This window comes from Eutrema salsugineum, unplaced genomic scaffold (assembly GCF_000478725.1).
Source record: "Eutrema salsugineum unplaced genomic scaffold, Eutsalg1_0 scaffold_6, whole genome shotgun sequence".
In the NCBI taxonomy this organism is placed as follows: Eukaryota; Viridiplantae; Streptophyta; class Magnoliopsida; order Brassicales; family Brassicaceae; genus Eutrema; species Eutrema salsugineum.
Genome location: NW_006256547.1, coordinates 14456404 through 14477186, shown reverse-complemented (window position 1 = coordinate 14477186; position 20783 = coordinate 14456404). Strand labels below are relative to the sequence as shown.

At 40.1% G+C, this 20783-nt stretch overlaps 1 non-coding gene and 1 pseudogene across 1 annotated transcript; one reads left to right on the top strand and one right to left on the bottom strand.

Moving 5' to 3' along the window:
* Positions 1–251: 251 nt before the first annotated feature.
* On the top strand, positions 252–20301 carry LOC112083518 (annotated as a pseudogene).
* On the bottom strand, positions 7195–7301 carry LOC112083711. Its single transcript, XR_002897847.1, has one exon. It is a non-coding gene; the product is annotated as a small nucleolar RNA R71 (small nucleolar RNA).
* Positions 20302–20783: the final 482 nt, after the last annotated feature.

The window sequence follows — 20783 nt, the reverse complement described above, 5'->3', positions numbered from 1 at the left end:
TATAAATACGGTCAGTCTTACTTAATCCAGCTTATTCTAAAATGTTATTTTATATTTTTCTGGTGATAATAAAAAAATATATTGACTGGTCCAAAAGTTTTGACCAACAGAAAACAGCATCTGCCTTTAAAGCCCAATTTGATTAGTATTATTACAAGCCCAGTAAAAAAAACGAGGACAGTTTTTAGTTTTTACACTATATTACTGATCTCGGGACAGCTTTGGCTTGATCACAAAGTTTTGTTGTAGCAATGACCTTTGGTTTCGTGTTCTGTCGGAAATGGAGATCGGATCACAACAGTTGCACGTACCATTGACAGAGATTTTCCAACCACACTGAAGCTGGGAAATACTATGAGAATCTTTAAAGGAGTTTCTGTTTACAAAATCAAAAGCAGAAGAAGAGGAGGAACAAATCTGTCTCTGAACAAACATTTTCTACCTCTGGCTTTCTTAGGAAAGAACGACTCGAGCCGCCTTGATCCGACATCATTTCGGGACAATGGTTTGCTTTCTTTCTTTAGATTTCATTTTGCTTCATATGACTGCGCAAAGCATTGATACATCGTGATTCCCAATACCAAATTTGTTTATTTTTTGGTAGTGTCATAAGCTCATGAGGATAGTACCAATTAATGTCCTTTTTGTTGTTGTCGTTATGTTCTATCTTTTTTCAAGAGCCCGTGTCTCTGGCCTAAACTAAATTTAATGAGACATCGTTTGTCCATAATTTCAATGTAAACTCATCAAGTATGTCTGCTTATGGCATGTTTTACAGATTTATCTGAATCTCAACGGACAGTTAGAATGCCAGGCTCCATCAACGGTTCTCAAACCGCTGCCGTAGTCGATGAGTTCTGTAAAGCTCTTGGAGGGAAAAGACCAATCCATAGCATTTTAGTCACTACAAATGGAATAGCAGCTGTGAAGTTTATACGTAGTGTCAGAGCATGGTCTTATGAAACATTTGGCTCGGAAAAAGCCATTTCATTGGTGGGGATGGAAACTCCTGAAGACATGCGTATCAATGCGGAGCATATAAGAATCGCTGATCAGTTTTTCGAGGTTCCTGGAGGAACAAACAACAACAATTATGCTAATGTTCATCTTGTTGTTGAGGTGAATGCAGCTTTTTAGGAACAACTAATGCTTTAGTTGTGGTTCTTTGGAGTTATTCTTCATTCATCTGAGTTAAAATGTTATGTGCAGATGGCCGAGATAACGCGTGTGGATGCAGTTTGGCCTGGTTGGGGTCATGCTTCTGAAAACCCTGAGTTACCCGATGCTTTAAAGGCAAAATGAATCATTTTCTTGGTCCTACAGCAGCTTCAATGGTAGCATTAGGGGATAAGATTGGTTCGTCGTTGATTGCACAAGCTGCTGATGTACCTACTCTGCCATGGAGTGGTTCCCATGTATGTAAACTTTTTTTAAAAAGAGAAATGTTGATCTGTGTAAAGTTCTGAATCCTTATGTTTTCAGGTTAAAGTTCCTCTGGATAGCAGCTTGGTGACGATCCCCGAGGAGGTCTTTAACCAAGCTTGTGTCTACACAACTGAAGAAGCGGTTGCTAGTTGTCAAGTTGTCGGTTACCCAGCGATGATCAAAGCAGCGTGGGGTGGTGGGGGTAAAGGCATCAGGAAGGTCAGCTTGTGTAGATATATACCTTTCACTACAAGAAAACAATCGTTTTCCAACGGTCCATTACGACGGTTTTCAAATCGTCGCAAGCTTACAACGATTTTACGACGATCGTACGTCTAATTTTAAAACCGTCGTAACACCGTCGTATAAAAAAATCGTCGTAAACTTGACGTACAATTTACGACAAATTACGACGATTATACATCGATAACGAGAGATTTGCTAGTAAATGTAAAATCGTCGTAAATTCGATGTAAAATTACGACGAATATACGACGACTGCATTTCGATGTACATATTACAACGATTTTACGTCGAAAAAGAAGTTAGGTGGAAAACATTTAAAACATGTTTACCTAACAATTTAGGGGAAAGATTTTATCGCATAATCGTCGTAAACTCGTCGTAATATTATTTTTGAATGTAAATTCGTTGTAAAATGTCGTCGTAAAAGCATTGTAAAGCCCGAAATTTTCCTATAAATAGATCTTCATTTCTTCTTTCAATCACAACACATCATCATTCAAACATAAGAGCATCTTCATCTTGGAGACCCATTGTAGGTCTTTTAAATGTTAGTATAGTGTTGTAAATCCTTATATATTGGGTTGTCCATTGCTGGAAACCCGAATTAAGAGTTATATTACTTTGAAAAAAAGAAGTAATAATATTATAAAGTTAATTTACTCCATTCACGTGGCTAGACGTGACACAATTGTCTAATCAATAAAAAGAGATAGTATTTTCAGTTTATTTTCAAGATGTCTATATACGAGCTAAGAAGTTGGATGTATATGCGTAAAGATTCAGATGGGGCGTTGACAGAAGAGTTCAAGAACGGGTTAGAAATATTTATGTTTCAGGCTACAAATATGGAGAGAACGAAAGATAGTGGGAAGATGTTTTGTCCTTGTTTGAAATGCAAGAATACGAGGTATATACTAACCAAAACCGTGTGGACGCATTTATTAAATAGAGGGTTTATGCCGCAATATTTTGTTTGGTATCTACATGGAGAAGGATATGGCAGTAATACTCATGGGAATGCTGGTAGTAGTAGTAATTATCAAAGTCATGTTGATATTGATGAATCAAATTATGGTCATCAGCCTAATCAGTATCAATATGATCAAAGTGTAGATCATGATAGGATGCACGAAATGGTGACTGATGTATTTCATGAAACGCATACTGGTAATGCTGTTGAGGAACCTAATGTAGATGCCAAACGATTTTATGATTTGTTAGACAATGCTAATCAGCCAATCTACGAAAGATATAGAGAAGGCTTGTCTAAATTATCGTTGGCAGCTAGGATGATGTCAATTAAAACAGATCATAACCTGGCTAAGGTTTGCATGGATGATTGGGCTGATCTTCTGAAAGAGTATCTACCGGAGGATAACTTGGCAGCGGGAACATACTATGAAATTCAGAAGTTGATTTTTAGTCTTGGTTTACCTTCGGATGATAGATGTATGTGTTGACAACTGTATGATTTTTTGGAAGATGATAATCAGCTGGAGGAATGTCGATTTTGCCAAAAACCAAGATACAGGCCGCAAACTGGTGGGCATAAAAGGATACCGTACAAACGTATGTGGTATCTCCCTATAACTGATAGGTTAAAACGGCTTTATCAATCTGAAAGGACAGCTGCATCAATGAGGTGGCATGCAGAACATACACAAGTAGATGGAGAAGTTGTTCATCTATCAGATGCACAGGCATGGAAACACTTCAATATGGTATACCCAGATTTTGCTAAGTTCAAACGGAATGTCTATCTTGGTCTGTGCACTGATGGTTTTAGTCCATTTGGTATGTCTGGTAGACAATATTCATTATGGCCAGTAATCCTAACTCCTTATAACCTTCCTCCAGATTTTTGCATGCAAAGGGAATTTCTTTTCTTAAGTATTTTGGTTCCAGGTCCAAATCATCCGAAGCGAGCTCTCGATGTATTTCTGCAGCCACTCATACATGAGTTGAATCAGTTATGGTATACTGGTGTTCGTACATATGACTGTTGATATATTCATAAATTGCATCATTTAATGTACATATTCTAGTCCAAATTATGTCTCATTTGCATACATTTTAGGTCTTTAGGCATTGTTTTAGGACATAGGAGATTGCATTAGGTCCAAGAGAGTTTTGCATGGTTTGGAGTGTTAAACATGTGCTTTTGGAGCTTATTTGGAGTGGAGGATATGATTCAGATGAAGAAATGGAGTTGAAATGATAAAAAATGGTGAAAAGGAGCAATTTTGGGTTTCTAGGCAAAATGATGTACTGATGGCCGAAGATTCTCGGCCAAAATCCTTCCCGCGGGTAGCTTTCTTGGCCAAAAACACGTACCGCGGTCAAGTCTCTCGGTCAAAAATCCCGGATGCAGATACATTTCAGAAATCGCGTCACCGGAAGCTCTTGCCGGCCGATTCAGCTTACAAGGTCTTCAGCAAAGTTGGAGATGATTGAGTCAAGAACCCAGGACAGGTTGAATCAGAGCATTTGGATCACTGAGCTGAAAGATACGGTCACCGGAAGACAGACCTCTCTCGCATACATTCCGGAGCAATCCGATACTCCTGAATGATCGCCTGTCCGGGGAACCTTCCGGTCCGATTCAGTTGTCGGGGGATTCATCAAAGTTGGCGTAGATTAGATCACTGTTCCAGAACAAGTGGAATCATGGAATTCGGACGCGTGAGCAGAAAGTTAAGCTCGTCGGAAGAAACTCCTGTCTCGCTGCCGTTTGGACCAAGCCGATGAGCTCCGAAGAATGCGAAGGACGGTGCACTTCCAGACCGATTCGGTTTCCGACGCCTTCATAAGAATCAGAGATATTTGAGTCCTCTTTCCAGAACGTCCAAGATCATTCAATTCGGATCTATGATTAGGAAGATACGGTCTCCGGAATGGACACATGTCTAGACGCCTCTCTCTGATCGTGTAAATGCACTGCGAAGATGAGCCCTCCAGGAAGCCTTACACTTCCCAAGCACCGAAGCTTCCTTCACCGAAGTTGTAGATATATGAGTCCTCTCGCCTCTGAAACCGGAATCACTCAATTCGGACAAGTATCTTATGAGTTACACTCTCCTGAATGCGAAGTGGTCCAGACAGCCCTGAATGATGCGAGCTAAGTGAAACATGACACGGTTTGAATGCCACGGTCTGGGACTTGACCGTGGCAACTTTTACACACCTTCGGGGATTGACACGATCTTCATGCTACGGTCTACACTTGACCGTGGCAAACAAACACTTGGCTGGGAGGAACTTTACAAGCATTCGGGTTTTGACACGGTTTGAATGCCACGGTCTAGGACTTGACCATGGCAACTTTTACACACCTTCGGCTTTTGACACGACCACTTGCCACGGGGCTTGACCAAGAGCTACTAGACCGTGGCAATCCAAGAAGTTCATCACACAAACCCAGAAAAGAAGAGACACGGCCACTAGACATGGTGTAAATCAAGTCATGGCAACCTTGATCATGAAGAATCTGTCCAAGAACTTTGACACTATCAGTTTGCCACGGTCAGTTTGCCACGGTCTGTCCAAGCATCATATGACCGTGGCAAACCACACCACTATCCATCAAAGCCGGGTCAGGACCCAGTTTGTCCTGGGCTGACCCGGTCCGCAAGAGACACTATATATGCTTTTTAGGGTTTTTTCTAAGACTTAAGCTTTGTTTTTCTCTTGTTTCTCTTTCCTTTTTAGTGTAAAAACGAGTTTGATTAAGAGATATCTAAGGGATTTGATCATTCCAAAGCTGTTTCTTATCATCTCATCATCTCATTTCTGCTTCTAATCATGATTAACATCATCTTTTGCAAAAGATTAGATGTGTTCTTCATGATTAGTGAGTAGTCATCTTTTAAACTTCTAGGTGTGTAGATTAGGGTGCTTAGATGTTTGATTTGTGATATTTAGGGTCTAGATTCTCATTTCATTTCCTTAGTTAGCTGCTCTTAATGCTAGATCTCTCATTATAAGCTTGATCTAGAACTTAAGCATTTCTCCACCCACAAGGTGTTTGATGAAATGCCTGAATGAGCTAACTTAAGGGTTTATGCCTTTTTCATCATGGGAATGATTTGTTAAATGCATGAATGGCATATTAGAACTGTTTCTTAATGCTCATTGATTCATATTTACAAATGATGATTTGGTTTGAAAGTGGATTAGTGTAGAGATTAATGCCTTCATGAGAGGATTAGTCTAGATTAGAGTTCTAAGTTGAAATGTTTGAGATCATGTGATTGCTTGTTATGTCTTTCTGTATAAGATTCAGTCTTCTTGGTTGAGAGATTGTTTGGTCACTTATTAGGCTTGATGCATTATGCTTGCTGATTGCTTGATTATATCTAATGGTTGTTAGACTTGATTAAGTGATTTGCAAAGGGATTATTGTCATGGGAATGAATTAATCTGATTAAGAAGCCTAGACTAAAGAGTAGCAAGTGTTGCCTTATGTTCTTAGCATCATGATTCAATATCTAAAGCACCCTAATCAATGATCACATCTAGAGGTTTAGCTTTTATCATTTGCTTAATCACCATCATCTTGTTTTGTTTGCTTGCTTAGTTCATTAATCATAGCTTGTTTGTTTCTTGTTTTATGCTTTCTTGTTACTTTGTTCACACCAAAACTCATCTTTGATCACTTGACTTAAGAACTTATCACATAAACTAGTGCCTAACTACCACACATATGGATTGACACCCCTTATACTACTTTGACAAGGGGATTGATAACCCTTCTTAAGGCTTTAAAAACTTAAGTTATCAATTGGCGCCGTTGCCATATTGTGTGGGGATTGTTAGCATTAGTTTCTGATATAGTTTTTGAGATCAAGTTTATTTTGTTTTACTGATCACTTTTCAAGTTCTGTCTTTGTTCTCAGGGTGATGATCACAAGAAGCCAAGCAAGAAGACAAAGAGAAATAGCTGTTCACTTGGAGAGGTTAGGAATGAATCAGAAAGTTGGGAATGAGCATCAGGCTCAAGAAGCTGATCAAGGTCAAAGAGCTGGTAATGGGATTGGAATTCAGGCTCAACAGGCTCAGGTCCATCAGGGACATGCTCAGGGTAACCAGAACCAAGACCGACCTCAGGTTAATCCTCCACAGCCCCACCCAAACCCACCCATACGTAATCAGCCCCAACCAGTCTTTGTTGGTGAGAATGACCGAGCTTATGCACACCAGTATGGAGCAGGAATCAGGCCACCTCCTGTCCAAAACAACAACTTTGAGGTGAAGGCCTCTTTGATCAATATGGTTCAGAATCAGAAGTTCCATGGCTTACCTATGGAGGATCCCTTGGAGCATCTGGATCAGTTTGACAGAGTTTGTGATCTCACTAAGATCAATGGGGTATCTGAAGACAGCTTCAAACTGAGATTGTTCCCATTCATCCTTGGAGATAAGGCACATCAGTGGGAAAAGAACCTCCCAAGAGGATCCATCCACACATGGGAGCAATGCAAGATTGCCTTTCTATCCAAGTTCTTCTCAAGCTCAAGGACTGCAAAGCTAAGGAACCAGATTTTCAGCTTCACTCAACATTCTAATGAGACCTTTGGAGAAGCTTTGGACAGGTTTAGAAGCTACACAAATAAGTGTCCACATCATGGCTTTTCAGAAGCCTCTCTCCTTAGCACTTTGTATAGAGGAGCTGTTCCTAAGATCAGGATTCAGTTGGACACAGCATCAAATGGAAATTTCTTGGCAAAAGAAATCAATGCAGCTATGGAACTTGTTGAGAACTTAGCCATGAGCCAAGACACTTATGGGGAAGATTATGATAGAAGCTATAGAGGAGAAGATTCTGGTAGACACCAAGAGCTGGAAGAGAAGATCAAAGTGCTGAATATCAAGCTTGAAAAAGCCCTAGCTGCCACTCAAAAGCCTATAAACTATGTGAGTGAGGAAAAGAGATGCTTCACAAATACAAACGAAGAGAGTCTCACTCAAGAGGAGTTGCACTTCATTGGGAATCAAAAAAATTTCAATGGTTACAACAACTTCAATAAACACCAGAACTTGTCCTATAGGAGCAACAATGTGGCCAACCCCCAAGACCAAATATACCCCCCTCAAAGCTTTGTTCAACAGAATCAGTACCAAGGTAACTTCCAAGGTCAACAGGGTTTTCAGCAACCAGCGGTTCAGAACCAAGGGAATAGCTTCAATAACCAACTCAGCTTCCAGCAACAAAGGCCACCACCTCCTGGTTTTGCCCCACCACCTGTTCAACAAAGTCCTGATTTCAATGTTGTTCTCCAACAGCTCTTACTAGGACAACAAAAGATGGTATCTGACCTGGAGACACTAGGAGCTGAAATAAAGGCTATTAAAAAGAACAAGGGCATCTGCACTTCTGAACCACAAGTCTCTCTTCTTGGTAAAGCTGTTCAAAACCCAAAGGATTATTGCAATGCCATCTACTCCAATGATGACCACTCAGCTGTTGTGCAAGAAATAGAAGACCTTCTCTATGGTCAAGTCTCTAGTGAACCTGCACAAACTCATGTGGATGAGAATGCCATTTTAGAGGATTTCATGGGCTTCATACATGAACTCAATGAGGACATTGAGAATGGAAGTCTGGGGGCAGCCGGTTCAGTTTTTTCTGTTCAGAAAGGGAATGATCCAGAGTCTCTTGAAACAAAGGAGCTGCCAACTGATCAAGCAATGCCAACAGATAGTGCCTCCACCTCTGAATCAACTCAGATGAAGCCCACCTCCCTCCCAAAGCTAGGCAGCCCAGGGAAGTTCACCATCTCTTGCACTCTTGGCAACTTTAGAGTTGAGAATGCTTTGTGTGATTCAGGCTCAAGTGTGAGTATAGTGTCTAAAGATATGATGGAGAAGCTAAAGGTCAAGTCTATAACGTCCTACCCTTCTTCTATCACCTTTGGTGATTCCTACTCCAAGAAACCATATGGATTTTTAGAAGACTATCTACTTCAAGTTGGTGAATGTGTAATCCCCACTGATTTTGTCATCATGAAGATGAAGAAGACCAAAGAGCTCCCCCTATTGCTTGGAACTGCATTTCTCAACACCACTGGTGCAATGATTGACTTTGATACTCAAAGAGTGGTGCTTACAAAGGTGGATAAGGATGCCTTTTACCCTGTTCCACCACTTTTAGCTGATTTTTGTGGATCAGTTGTCCAAGAGATAGAACCGCCTAAGGTACTTGAGATGAAGTATGTGGGAAGTGCTGGGATTTTAGGTGGATCCCAATCTCTTTCAGCTGTGGAAAATGAGAAAGAATCCCACATCAACTCTGGTTACAAGTATGAGAATGGAGGGCCATTGATCAGAGAAAAAGATATCTTACTCTCATGGTCTCCTACACTTAGTGACCTAAGGATGATTAACGCCAAAAGTGATGGCTCAGCATCAGAAGACAAGAGTATTAAACCTGATATTTCTTCCCAAGACTTTGATCTCACTCCTTGGGTTGATGATGATGGATCTCTGAAGTATAAGCTGGATTGCAATGGGAAACCAGGTCTGTTTGCTGAAGTGAGGGCATGTCTCACAAAAGCCATCTTTGATGGTATTCAAGAGCTGGTGGACAAAGGTTTCAAGATGGGATCTCAAGGACAAGGGTCTAATGGTTCCCAAAGGCAGCAAACCAACTCAGCTTTCTTGCTCAGGACCATTGAAGTGCTGAAAAGCATCAGTGCTCAACCTCACCCCAGCTAAAAACAGGTTTTTCAAAGTCAAACTTAGTGACTTTAAACAAAGTGCTCTTGGGAGACACCCCAAGCTTATCCTTGTATATAATCTTCTTAATCTTTTCTCTTCTTTTTCATGTTTTAGGATAATTTGATGGGTTTTGTGAAGTGTTTTCAGGTCTAAGGTGACTAAGGAATGCTGTGGTCCAAGGACAAATTGAAAAGGAGTCTGTGAACAAGCTGAGGAAGGACTTAAGGAATGAAAACTGGTGAGCCGCCTGGTGTGCTACTTGGGTGTGCGAGTTGGTCCAAGACAAGTCCATGCCGCACAAGGGAGTTCAGGCCAAGCCAAACCCATCTCCAATGATGTCTGGCCTCATCTGGTGCAGATACTCACTCCCCTTTTGCATAAGAACCACACCAGGTATCACTCCAAACACTTGTAAATGAGCATTTAGCATTTTTCTTTATCTTTTGCATTTCATGTTTGATTTCTCCTCTTTCTCATGCTTTTATAACACAAGGGACTGTGTTATTTAAGTGTGGGGGAGGGGTTTTGTGTTTACTAATCATGTTTATTCTGCTCTTATTTTCCTTTTCACTTTGAGTCTCATTTTGCATTCATCTAAGTGCATATAAAAAACCAAAAAAATGGAAAAATCTGAAAAAATTTCACAAAAAAAATGTTCATTCTAGTTGCATTTCACATTTTTAAGATTGAGTCTAGTTGCATCATATAGGTTTCATTGTGCATGGGAGTAATGATAGGTTCTTTCCTTGAGAGTACATCACTTTGAGAATTTTGATTAAATATGCTTGTGAAATGACTTCTGTGCTTGCAAGGCTTGAAATGGTTTGAATCTGAGAAGCAAGTCTGAATTGAACTCAACTCTAATAAGTGAAAACCTTGAACTTGACTTGAAATTATCTTGTGATGCATTGTTTGAATAAGCTTGTGGATACCTATATACATATTTGAGCTAGAATCCTGTTTTTACCACCCTCTTCCTTAGCTCAAATAGCTGAGTCCACATCTGGATCAGTTTTCCTCACCTTGAACCCATCCTTCCTTCAAGCCAAATGTTTGTGTGTGATTGAAAGGCCACCTTGGATCAAACTTAGCAGAAAGTGTTAGGTTTAGAGCGACAAGGGCAAGTCTCATTGAGTGTTAAGTTCCATCATCAAGGAGCTGAGAGATTTGGCAAGAACTAAGTGTGGGGGGATACTTGTTGGTGAGTGGAAAAAGGAGAGATGAGTGGAAAAAGGAGAGTGGTGAGAACTAGGGGATAGAAAAAAAAAGAAAAGAAATCAGTCTTGGAGTTTTGAGTCAAAGAAAGGGAGCTCTAGTGTTTTGAAAAGAAAGAGTCTAGCCTCTAAGTGAAAGGAAAAGAAAAGAAGCCAAAGAGCTCAAATGTTTTAAAAAGAAAGAAAAAGAGGCTAGAAGTTACAAAAGTAAGTGAAAAAGAGCTATGTAAAGTTTGAACTCCAAGACTTGAGTGTGAAAATGAAAAGTGAGTCCCCTAGTGAGAGGAAAATGAGTGTGGGAAGTGAGGTTCTTGAGAGTTTGAGCAAGTGAGAAAGCTTTGAGTAGAGTGTGGGGTGGGATGAGTCCTTGCCGTTGTATGCATAGGTTGCTTTTTACCTTTAGCATTCTGCCAAAGTTTGATCATTCATAGAGAGATCCCCTTGCTGCATTGAACCCACTTAGGCGCTGATGAGACCAATTTAGTCTCATTACCTCACCCAAGCCAAACTTTGCTTGTTTGAACACTGCATCATTTGATCCACTTGGTAAAGAGCTTAATGAATGTCAAAGAGTTGAGGAATAAGAGAACTTGTGGAGATTATTGTTGAGTTGATACATCAGAGTATGGTCTTGCATTGCATATTGAGCATGAACTTGAATTCTCTTAGTGGTCACTTTTCTCTTTCAAAGGAAAAATGAGCTCCCAATGCATTCAACCTTTTCCTCTCATTTGTTCCTTTTTGCTTGAGGACAAGCAAAGGATAAGTGTGGGGGAGTTGATATATTCATAAATTGCATCATTTAATGTACATATTCTAGTCCAAATTATGTCTCATTTGCATACATTTTAGGTCTTTAGGCATTGTTTTAGAACTTAGGATATTACATTAGGTCCAAGAGAGTTTTGCATGGTTTGGAGTGTTAAACAGGTGCTTTTGGAGCTTATTTGGAGTGGAGGATATGATTCAGATGAAGAAATGGAGTTGAAATGATCAAAAATGGTAAAAAGGAGCAATTTTGGGTTTCTAGGCAAAATGATGTACTGATGGCCGAAGATTCTCGGCCAAAATCCTTCCCGCGGGTAGCTTTCTCGGCCAAAAACACGTACCGCGGTCAAGTCTCTCGGCCAAAAATCCTGGGTGCAGATACATTTCCGAAATCGCGTCACCGGAAGCTCTTGCCGGCCGATTCAGCTTACAGGGTCTTCAGCAAAGTTGGAGATAATTGAGTCAAGAACCCAGGACAGGTTGAATCAGGGCATTTAGAGCACTGAGCTGAAAGATACGGTCACCGGAAGACAGACTTCTCTCGCATCCATTCCGGAGCAATCCGATACTCCTGAATGATCGCCTGTCCGGGGAACCTTCCGGTCCGATTCAGTTGTCGGGGGATTCATAAAAGTTGGCGTAGATTAGATCACGGTTCCAGAACAAGTGGAATCATGGAATTCGGACGCGTGAGCAGAAAGTTAAGCTCGTCGGAAGAAACTCCTGTCTCGCTGCCGTTTTGGACCAAGCCGATGAGCTCCGAAGAATGCGAGGGACGGTGCACTTCCAGACCGATTCGGTTTCCGGGGCCTTCATAAGAATCAGATATATTTGAGTCCTCTTTCCAGAACGTCCAAGATCATTCAATTCGGATCTATTATCTGGAAGATACGGTCTCCGGAATGGACACATGTCTAGACGCCTCTCTCTGATCGTGTAAATTCACTGCGAAGATGAGCCCTCCAGGAAGCCTTACACTTCCCAAGCACCGAAGCTTCCTTCACCAAAGTTGTATATATATGAGTCCTCTCGCCTCTGAAACCGGAATCACTCAATTTGGACAAGTATCGTATGAGTTACACTCTCCTGAATGCGAAGAGGTCCAGACAGCCCTGAATGATGCGAGCTAAGTGAAACATGACACGGTTTGAATGCCACGGTCTGGGACTTGACCGTGGCAACTTTTACACACCTTAGGGGATTGACACGATCTTCATGCTACGGTCTACACTTGACCGTGGCAAACAAACACTTGGCTGGGAGGAACTTTACAAGCATTCGGGTTTTGACACGGTTTGAATGCCATGGTCTAGGACTTGACCATGACAACTTTTACACACCTTCGGCTTTTGACACGACCACTTGCCACGGGGCTTGACCAAGAGCTACTAGACCGTGGCAATCCAAGAAGTTCATCACACAAACCCAGAAAAGAAGAGACACGGCCACTAGACATGGTGTAAATCAAGCCATGGCAACCTTGATCATGAAGAATCTGTCCAAGAACTTTGACACTATCAGTTTGCCACGGTCAGTTTGCCACGGTCTGTCCAAGCATCATCTGACCGTGGCAAACCACACCACTATCCATCAAAGCCGGGTCAGGACCCAGTTTGTCCTAGGCTGACCCGGTCCGCAAGAGACACTATATATGCTTTTTAGGGTTTTTTCCAAGACTTAAGCTTTGTTTTTCTCTTGTTTCTCTTTCCTTTTTAGTGTAAAAACGAGTTTGATTAAGAGATATCTAAGGGATTTGATCATTCCAAAGCTGTTTCTTATCATCTCATTATCTCATTTCTGCTTCTAATCATGATTAACATCATCTTTTGCAAAAGATTAGATGTGTTCTTCATGATTAGTGAGTAGTCATCTTTTAAACTTCTAGGTGTGTAGATTAGGGTGCTTAGATGTTTGATTTGTGATGTTTAGGGTCTAGATTCTCATTTCATTTCCTTAGTTAGCTGCTCTTAATGCTAGATCTCTCATTATAAGCTTGATCTAGAACTTAGGCATTTCTCCACCCACAAGGTGTTTGATGAAATGCCTGGATGAGCTAACTTAAGGGTTTATGCCTTTTTCATCATGGGAATGATTTGTTAAATGCATGAATGGCATATTAGAACTGTTTCTTAATGCTCATTGATTCATATTTACAAATGATGATTTGGTTTGAAAGTGGATTAGTGTAGAGATTAATGCCTTCATGAGAGGATTAGTCTAGATTAGAGTTCTAAGTTGAAATGTTTGAGATCATGTGATTGCTTGTTATGTCTTTCTGTATAAGATTCAGTCTTCTTGGTTGAGAGATTGTTTGGTCACTTATTAGGCTTGATGCATTATGCTTGCTGATTGCTTGATTATATCTAATGGTTGTTAGACTTGATTAAGTGATTTGCAAAGGGATTATTGTCATGGGAATGAATTAATCTGATTAAGAAGCATAGACTAAAGAGTAGCAAGTGTTGCATTATGTTCTTAGCATCATGATTCAATATCTAAAGCACCCTAATCAATGATCACATCTAGAGGTTTAGCTTTTATCATTTGCTTAATCACCATCATCTTGTTTTGTTTGCTTGCTTAGTTCATTAATCATAGCTTGTTTGTTTCTTGTTTTATGCTTTCTTGTTACTTTGTTCACACCAAAACTCATCTTTGATCACTTGACTTAAGAACTTATCACATAAACTAGTGCCTAACTACCACACATATGGATTGACACCCCTTATACTACTTTGACAAGGGGATTGATAACCCTTCTTAAGGCCTTAAAAACTTAAGTTATCAACTGTTCTACGAGGAAAAATTTTACTATGCGGGCTGTGCTTATGTGGATAATAAGCAATTTCCCCGCTTATGGTATGCTATCAGGATGGACTACACATGGGAGGCTATCTTGTCCTTATTGTCTTCATCGAACTGATTCGTTTCAGCTAAAACATGGTTGAAAAACTTGTTGGTTTGATTGTCACCGGAGGTTTTTACCGGATAACCATCCATATCGGATGAAAAAGAGGTTATTTATGAAGAACAAAAGAGTACATGTCCCTCCACCCGTTAATTTAATAGGAGCTGATATACAGGCGCAAATCGATCATTGGAGGGCAGAGGAAACAGTAACGCATGGGGGAAACTGGCACACTCCTGCAAATATGCCTGAAGGTTATGGAGTTCATCATAATTGGCACAAGAAAAGTATCTTTTGGCAACTACCTTATTGGAAAGATCATCTGCTCAGACACAATCTTGATGTCATGCACATTGAAAAAAACTATTTTGATAACATCATGCATACAGTTATGAACGTAGCGGGAAGAACAAAAGACAATGGTAAGTCAAGATTGGACTTGCCTGATTTATGCAACAGAAGTGAGTTGCATCTACTGAGAAATGGGAAAGCACCAGTTCCTGTATTTCGGTTGAGTGCAGATCAAAAGTCAGCATTGTTCAGATGGGTTTCTTCTGACGTTAAATCTCCTGATGGGTATGTCTCTAATCTTTCCAAATCTGTTGAGAATGGGGTAAAGTTTGCTGGGATGAAAAGCCATGACTGCCATGTGTTTATCCAACGATTATTTCCATTTGCATTTGCTGAACTCTTGCCCAAAAATGTCCATGAAGCTATTGGAGGCATTGGTGCTTTTTTTCGGGATCTTAGTACACGAACATTATCAGTTGATGTAATATCACAACTGGCATTGAATATTCCAATCTTGTTGTGCAATTTGGAAAAGATCTTCCCACCATCATTTTTTGATGTTATGGAACATCTTCCTGTTCATCTCCCACACGAAGCAGAGCTCGGTGGACCCGTTCAGTACAGGTGGATGTATCCGTTCGAGCGTTTCATGAAGCATCTTAAAGGTAAAGCCAAAAACCTAGCTAAAGTGGAAGGCTCAATTGTGGTGGGAAGCTTGACGCAAGAGACTTCACACTTCACTTCATACTATTTTGCACCAAAAGTACGAACACGCAAAAAAGCTACTCGTCGATATGATGATGGAGGAGTTGGCCATACATATGCCGTTGAAGGTGTACCTGACATATTCTCGCCGATCGGACGTCTTAGTAGAAAACTAAAAGAAGTTTGGTGGTCCAATGAAAAAGATTATCACAGTGCACATACGTATATCCTGTTAAATTGTGAAGAGTTGTCATCGTATGAAAGGTACTTTTTAATTAATAATAGCTTTATATGAGTTGTCAGTATTAATAACTATATATTTGTTGTTTTTCTCAGCACATTTGTTGATGAGGTTAAAGAATGCATATCTGGGGTTTCTGAAACTGAAATCAATGATCGTAAAGATCAACACTATGCCATACCCTCGAGTTTGATCAACAGGAATTTCATGGTTAGCTGTAGTTAAAGTGGCTCCGAGGGGCAAGATTGTAGGGGTTGAGGATGTTCCACTTCAACAGGACACTTGCGTAGATATGTCTGAACCAGATGTTGATGAGGAGATTTTCTTAATAGACCCTCGGAACAGGCAAGTTGAAGATCTTCTCGATGATACAGAAGAAGAAGGTGATGATGAGTTTGCTGAAACCGATGATGACGATTTGGCGGAAGACGACGGTGATGGTGATGAAGTAATAGAGGAAGATGAATCTGATTGAGTTTCATGCATTGTATTTAGTGAATGTTTGTTATTATGTAATTTGTAACTTTGTTTGTTTGAATTTTTTAAAAACCCTAAAATTCGATTTTACGACGGTTTTACGACGGTTTTTCTAAACCCTAAACCCTAAGTCTAGGTTTTAAGCCCTGAATGAATAGGGTTTCAACATTACGACGTATTTACGACGAACCATCGTAATATCGTCGTATGATTACGAAGAATTTGAATATATATCGTCGTATGATCACTTAGCTTGTATGATTACGAAGAATTTGAATCTATAGAATGATTACGACGAGTACACTATTTCATCGTAAAATCGTCGTAATATTGAAATCGAAGAATTTGAATCTTTTATATCTTATTGGTTGTAAGGTATTTCACAAATGTTTTTGATTGGTTATCTTATTTTATATGAAATGCTATCAATCTGAGCAAAATCTAAAATTTGAAAAAAAACACACATATTTACAAGTTCATGCATGTTTTCGTAAATGTTAAGTAAAAGGTTATACATTAGATTACGAAATTTCAATATTTACTATCTCATGTCATAAATCCATCAGACATGCAAAGTTGTAAACCTTTTGTTATATGTTAGGATACAATAACATTCGCATTGTTCTTTATGCAATATCCCTTTTTTAAGATTTAGGGTTTAATAACTTTTTTTAAAAACATCGTAAAACCGTCGTAATATAATCGTAACTTTACGACGGTTTTACGACTAAGTTCTCTGAAACCGCCGTGGAACCGTCGTAACGTTTGCACCGGATAGGCTCTTGATCCGAGGTACGAGGTTATAAATGTTTAGACGTTACGACGGGTTTACGACGGTTTAGGGTAAAATCGTCGTAAAACCATCGTAACGGTTAAACGCTCTTATCATGACACGTGTCATGTAGTGGACCGACTGATATACAACCAAATCGTCGTAAAATCGTCGTAACTTTACGACGATTTTACGACGATCACAAAATCTATATAAGGGATGCGAGTTTTCCCCATTTTGTCGCTCATTCCTCTCTTCTCCCTTCTCTCTCTAATAAACTTTCTCTCTCTACCTCCCTAATCTCCTAAACCTCTCCCTAGCCAAATACTTGTAAGTTTTTTGTTTTAAAATAATTTCATTACATATTCTTTTAGATTTAGGTTCGGAATTTAGATTTAGGTTCTGAATTTAGATTTAGGTTTCAGAATTTAGATAGACTCGGATTTTGTAAATTTAAATAAATATTTGAAAAATTAGTAACAATTTTTTTTAAAATTTTGTAGATTCCGTTGATAGGGCTAAGAGATTTCACTACCGCCAGCTGGTCGATTCTGACGGTACGGCCCCGTCTACCTCGGCGACCGGATCAGTCATCATGGAGTCCTCGGGAACACAACGGACGGTTTCCCAACCGGTCGTTGTACCGCAGCCGGCACCGCCTCCACCACCACCAGCCAAACCAGCGGCTCCCGCACCGGCCGATTCTTAACACCGCCTGTACCGTATGCCCAGTTTACGGTACAAGATCTTCTGGCACAGCCGGGTCGTGAGACTATGAACAAACTCGACCCGGATCGAGTCCCGGGAACATTTTGGTACGAAAATTTTTTTCTACAATTTTTTTAAATTAATTAATATTTATTCTTATATATTTGAAATTAATTTACTTTTCTCTTTCTATTTGACTAGGTTTACGACCGACAATGCAGTCGGTCGTAACGTTGCGGATATCATCAAGGGGTTTTTCGTACAACCCCATACCAGCTGGAAGAAGCTGGATCAGGCCACACTTGACACTTGGTTCAAGTTTTTTGCGGTAAATAATTTACAATTTCGTTTAATTTTAATTTTTAATTTTAACTTTTTACAATAATTACTAACTTTTTTTTTTCCTAGCAAAACTGGCATTGGGAAACATCCGCACACGGACGTGTGGAGACGGCCTTCAAGGAGAAGGTCAAATTCCGCCTCAACAACACCGTTTCCGACTGGAAACGGAAGTGGGAGGTTGACGGCGACAAGGCCAAGCCGCGGGGCCTTGTCCAGTACTGGTTGGATCCGCACAACCAGACTACGGCCGCCAAGTGTTCCGGATCTAGGTAAGTTAATTTCATTAATAATTTCATTATTTGTTTTCATTAATTCTTATAATATATTCTAATGAAAATAATTTTCAGGAACGCTACTGACGATGCGGGAAATCGGAAGAACGTTTCGCACACTTCCGGCTAGATTCCTTTTGCCGGAAGACGGCTTATGATGGTAAGTAAATTAAAATTACTGATTTTTTTGTTTTTAAATAATTAACCCTTATTTGTCTTATAATTTTTTTCATTTTGATTTTGTAGGTCGAAGAAAACGGAGGAGAACTTCCTCCGATGACAAAGGTTTTCGCCGAGACGCATAAGAAGCGGAATGGCGAATTCACTGATCCTCGGGTGGAGGAGATCTACAACGCCGCCTGTGCGGCGATCGAGGAGCGGCAGACGCAGCTGACTCAGCAGGCGCGTCCAACGTCTCCCGGAGGTAGCTCGGTCCAATCGACCCCGGCGCTGACGGTGGCGGAGATGGATCAGATTTTTGAAGAGGTAAATTTAATTAATGTAACTTTAGTTTTAAATTGAATTTCTAACCATAATGTTTTTAAATATTTTTAGGTTGCCCCAAAGAAAAAGGGGCGGGTATTAGGGATGGGGTCCATCCGTGATACCCCGAGAGCTACGGCGACTGGTCACGTCCAGGTCCCGGATCCGATTATCCACCAGGAGATCGATCAGATGCGGACCCGTTACGAGACGAGGATCGACCAGCTCTACGGTCTCTTTGAGATCATGGGAGCCGACAACCCGGTGCTCATGGCGCAGTTGGACAAGCTGCGGGCTGATGGGGTTGTCTGATCGTCTGCCGGGTCATCTACTAGGACGCAACCGCCGGTGCAGACGGACGAGGAGATGTTCCGATCTCTCGGGGTTGAGCCTCCTAGAGTCGGAGATCAGGCGCCGGCGGAAGCATCTAACCGAAGACCCGGCAAGGAACACGTCGAGGACGATGGGGAGCAGGCTGGTGACGGGATCGACGATATAGATATAGATTTAGATTTAGAGCTGTAGGGTTTTTTTTTGGTAAATATTACAATTAATTTTAATTTGAAATTTTAATTTGAAATTTTAATAAATTTTAAATTGTAAATTATTTTTTTTTAATTTAAAATTTAATTCGAATTTTTTTTTTTAATTTTCAATTATATATATTAAACGTCGTATAATCGTTGTAATATCTTTATTATTATTTTATAAAACCGTCGTACATTCGTCGTAAATATTACGACGATTATACGACCAAAATGTACGACGACAAATACGACGATTATACGTCCTTCATTTACGACGATTTTACGACGAAATGATTAAATACTTTACGATTGATTTACGACGATTTTTGCGTTGTACATTTTACGACGATCTTACGTCGATCATTAACGACCACTTAACGACGGTCCATGCGAAGACCAAGTCTACGCAATTCGATGTAAAATCGTCGTAAACTGTACGACACATTTACGACGATTTTGTTTCCCTCGATGTTACGACGAAACAAAACCGTAGTATATTATACGACGATTTTACGACGATTTATCTATTACGAAGATGACTTTACGACGATTTCGTAATCGTCGGTAGTTCGTCGTAATAGTCCTATTACGACGAAATAACGACCATTTTGACCGTTGTAAAATTATGTTTTTCTTGTAGTGTTTGGACTTTCACTGAGCCAATTCCTATATAAGTGTATACTTACTTTGGTTTCAATTCATAGGTTCATAATGATGATGAGGTAAGAGCTCTATTCAAGCAAGTTCAAGGTGAGGTCCCAGGCTCACCAATATTCATAATGAAGGTTGCTTCACAGGTATTAGCTACTTAGCTCTATCTCTTTGATCTAAGCATAGCTACCTAGCATCTATCTAGAGAGATTAATTTGGTAATGTGTTGTTTTTTTTTCTTCCTCTTTGTATTTGTATAGAGTCGGCATTTAGAGGTCCAGCTGCTCTCTGACCAATATGGAAATGTTTCAGCTTTGCATAGCCGAGATTGTAGCGTCCAGAGAAGACACCAAAAGGTTTGTTAGTAGTTTAAATTGATAAATATTACAGATCCTATCTCTCTTTTACTACTCAACAATCAAGAACAAGAATAATTACGGTTGTCATAGAGTCTCCCCACACAAACTAATGGTCAAAGACCTTTTTGCTAATCTCCCCTTCCGTGTCTATCAATATCGCTCATGTGAGATTCAGCTTGTCCTCAAGCTGATATGAAACAATCTTAAGCATCTCAATTTACATTAAAAAACACAGATATACTCTATTGCAACCAGTTCGTGCCTCTCTTTCTAATTCCATCCATTAGCTTTTAAGGCCTATAGTCGTTGTTCTCTGAATCATTCTCTGTGAATGCACTGCTTGTCACTATTTTTCACAACAAGTCAACAACATATTACATATCCATCATCAATAAGCTCAGGTACAAAATCCTGCATTCGTTTCTTGGACCTGTCCACATACTCTTTGTAAAATATCTTAATCAGAAGCTGCTCTTTGTCAAACCATTTTATCTACTTGCTTTTCTAGTCACAACCCTATAGATCTCAAACTTTAACCAATTCTTATTGCCTCATGACTTTCACCTTGTTCTCAGGCTGAACTGGCCAATGATTAGTGAGCTAAAAAGAAGTTAGGTGCTGCACAACTTTGATGAGTATAGTTTCTCATCGATGAGTTTTCTCTCTTTAACATCCAAG